The sequence below is a fragment of the Lactuca sativa genome, chromosome 5 (assembly GCF_002870075.4).
Source record: "Lactuca sativa cultivar Salinas chromosome 5, Lsat_Salinas_v11, whole genome shotgun sequence".
Lineage (NCBI taxonomy): Eukaryota > Viridiplantae > Streptophyta > Magnoliopsida > Asterales > Asteraceae > Lactuca > Lactuca sativa.
The window spans coordinates 73965857-73969674 of record NC_056627.2 but is presented as its reverse complement, the minus strand read 5'-3'; positions in this window follow the sequence as shown (position 1 = coordinate 73969674).

Here is a 3818-nt window from a genome sequence, read left to right as displayed (position 1 = left end):
CTGAGTTCAAGTTGTATACTTGTATAATGGAATTTTATATGAGGTTCAAGGGTTAGTTTGCCAGTTCATGTTTGACCGATTGGTTATTTCGTTCCTTGTCACCAACTGGGGTTGTTTGAAGGTTTCAAGCAGTAATAGTTAGAGGTGTAGTTGGTGCGCCGACCATTCATCGAGTTCCTTGAGTTGTATATTTAGGTTTCAGGGTGTGTGCACCCTTCATGAATCATTGTGGATATGAGTTATGTGAGTTGGGACTAACAGTTGTGTAGTGGAGACCCGTATGGTTGGTTTATTATTCTTTTGGAAAATTTGGGTGTTTGAGTAGTATGAGAATACAACTGGTGGTTCAGTATCCAACAGGCTGGGTTAGTCGCTGGTAGGATGGTGACTTGTTGGAAAAGTCGTGATTTTTTATCAGTACTTTGTTGTTGAGTTTCCTCTTAGTTAATCCTTATTCGTTTTTGTGAGGATTTTTCCGTGCGACTTCAGTTACTGGTGATGGAGTTTATAGTGGGTCTCTTTGATAATCTATCAGGTAGTTGTGCACCAGAGCTGCGATAAAGTTTGGGCATAACGAGAGCTTTTGGTTTGTTTATTGTTATGCTCAGAGGAGCAGTGTGTGTATTTTTCAAGAAGTCAATTGTACATTTTAGGTCTTCCAGTCAAGAATTCTAAGAGAAGAGATTGGTTTGGTAGTCATGGTTATAATATGTTGAGTAGTTGTTTTAGCTCTATATAAAAGTGTTTCTAGTCAAACAGAGTAGATGATGGGTTTATCCGGAGATTGACCGTCAAATAATTCAACTATTTCAGGTGACTGAGTTCCCGCTTTGAGTCTATTGTCGGTCTTGGGTTGTGTTTGCAGTATTGGGAGTTTTTCCCGCTTTGAGTGGGTTCGTTGGAGTTGATCAGACCGCCGGTGGTGAGGAAGGTTGATTTCATACTTCAACTATTTCAGGTGACTGAGTTCATTTTGGCGGCGCTGTCTACGTCCTGATAGGTCTCGTGAACCCCTTATATGGATACAACAGTTTAGTGAGCAGTTTGGTTAGGTCTCAAAGGATGTGCGTAAGGTTGCTTTTTACAATTCTAGTCAGTTCAGATTTCAAGGTCGAAATTGTTTCAAGTGGGAGAGAAATGTAGCACCCTATTTTGAGGGTTTTATAGTCCATAAGATAGTAGAAGCATGGGGAAAAGCAGGAAGCCATTTATCACATTTGCTTAAAAATTTGAAAGTCGAGAATTTAACGCCTTGGGTCTGGCACACCTATGCCCATAGGATGATCGATTTATTATGGCTTTGGGGCTATTTAAACACACTTAATCTTCTAAGTTTGGATCATTTGCATCCTCCATTACCCTTAGAGAGTGTTTCCAAGAAACCTAGCTTCTCTCCCTCCTTCTATTTTAAGACTAGTTTCAGCTTGATAGTTTATGTTTCTTTGATTTGTGCATGAGGTTTGAAGATCAAGATTTTCTTTAGAGAATTGAAGTGAAGAGAAAGTGTAGATCCATCAAGTTTCCACCATTCTTGGACCTTTTTGAGTATAAAGCTTCGCAAAATATCTACACGTGTTTGATATGTTTTTAACGCTATAGTATGAATGGCATGTTAGATGTTAGGATAATGATATGCTCAAGGTTGCATGCTAGGATGAATGCTTAGGAGATATTCCTTATTGTGCTTGTTACATGTGTACTATTGGAAAGGTATGCTAAAATATAAGCTAAGGATCTTTCATGAATTGTGTGACAGTTTGCAAGGTGAGTTTTCTCAGTATACTATCTAGGACACTAGATGTCATGGTATGCTATAATTTCTTTGTGACTTTTGATTGAAAGTCCATGTTTCTCCCATGAAACTTGTATAAAATACTATGTTTTGGCACATTGTAGAAAAGATTATACATTGGCATATAACAAGCAGTAATTTGTAAGACTATGATTATTCGCATAGTATTCACATAGGTTGGAACAAACCCATTACAACTATGTATTGTTATTGATGGTATATAGTATCTTGGAAAACTCACTAAGCTTTATGATTACGGTTTAAGCTTAAATATTTTAGTTACTTCTAGTAGCAAAGGGAAGAGCCTGACCTGATTGCATGACATCCATTGGAGATTCTGCATATCCGTTCTATGTTTACTCTGATGTCTATTCAGGCTACAATTTATATACTAAGATTATCTTTTGATAGAATGGAAATGAATGGCTTTATCTTATTTTAAAATGAAACATTTACTTTGTATTTTAGGGACGTCACAAGTTGGTATCAAAGCCTTGATTTGTTGGATTCAGATTATCACAGGATGCATCTGAACTCAAAATAAGGAATGAGAAAATCAATTTACAAAAGTTTCTTCTAAAAATGTTTTCTACATGAAAAAGGATATCGTGCGTGCAATCAGTCAGAGCTCAAGTAAGTGATTCACCAACTATCTACACGTGTTTGATATGTTTTTAACGCTATAGTATGAATGGCATGCTAGAAGTTTGGATAATGATATGCTCAAGGTTGAATGTTAGGATGCATGCTTAGAAGATATTCCTTATTGTTCTTGTTACGTGTGAACTATTGGAAGGGTATGCTAAAATATAAGCTAAAGATCTTTCATGAATTGCATGATAGAATGGCCCGATCTTTTGATGCCTTATTTCCTGATGAATTTACTATTCGAATTTGGGTTGCTTTGTCCTATATGAAACCTATATTGATATTAACTAACTATTGGGAGAATATATTAGGTTGCATGATACAAAGATTAAATAGTTTTAGAATGTTCGATTTGACCCTATTGCGTTGCTCTTGTTTAAGTGCAACTATTGTAATCAAGGATCTTTCAATCGAAAGATTGTTTAATTTTTATTGCATGTAATTGTACTTGTAAGATAGTTGGTTAATACTGGTAGAATTTTCTTCACCGACTAATAGCAAGGTGGGGTGGGAATTCCTATTGATATGGGAAAATGTTAGAATGTGCTTGTACTATAAGTGAAATCATAGAATAAAAATCTATGAATGTTAGTGATGTTTATGTTGGATTAATGTCTAAGTCCATAACTATATTTGGTATGTACTTGACCCGACCCAGCATGGTCCATTTGGGTTGCACTTCACCGACACAATTTATATGGATAGTCTTTTGAGAATAGTATATTTATGATTTATATTAATATATTATAAGTCCTAATATATTAATATGGAATCATATTATTTAATTAGTATTGATCAATAATTAATTTAGAATTAATTAAGTGATCAAAATGAACTAATTAAAAATGGACTCTTATATATATGGAATGGGCCAAGTTCATTTAGGTTGGGCTCAAGCTATCATGGATAGTCCATGGAGTTTTAACCCATGGACCCTATGAAATGAAAGGTCATGGGTATTAGGGTTTACATGCATGTAACCCTAATCCTCCATACTATATAAAGAGGTCTTTGGCACAAGAAATGGCACTAGTATGTGAGGACATAAGAGTGGGACGATTTCAAGTGTGCATGATATTCTCTCAAAGTCTTCCAAGGTGTTTTGGTGATTTGTGATTCCACTTGAGGCTTCCACACTATTGGGGCTAATCTCTTAAAGCTTGAAGACATCAAGCTACATCAAAAGGTATGTCATTTAACTAGAACTTTGTAGTATAGGTGCTTCATAATATGCTAGTTAGGATGAAACCTTGGAATATTTAAACTGCTTAAAAATCGAATTTTGGTGTTGTCTGCACAGCAGACTCGCCGAGTCCACTGATGCACTCGTCGAGTTTGCTCATGCACTCGACGAGTTGGACCCCCAGACAGCATATAT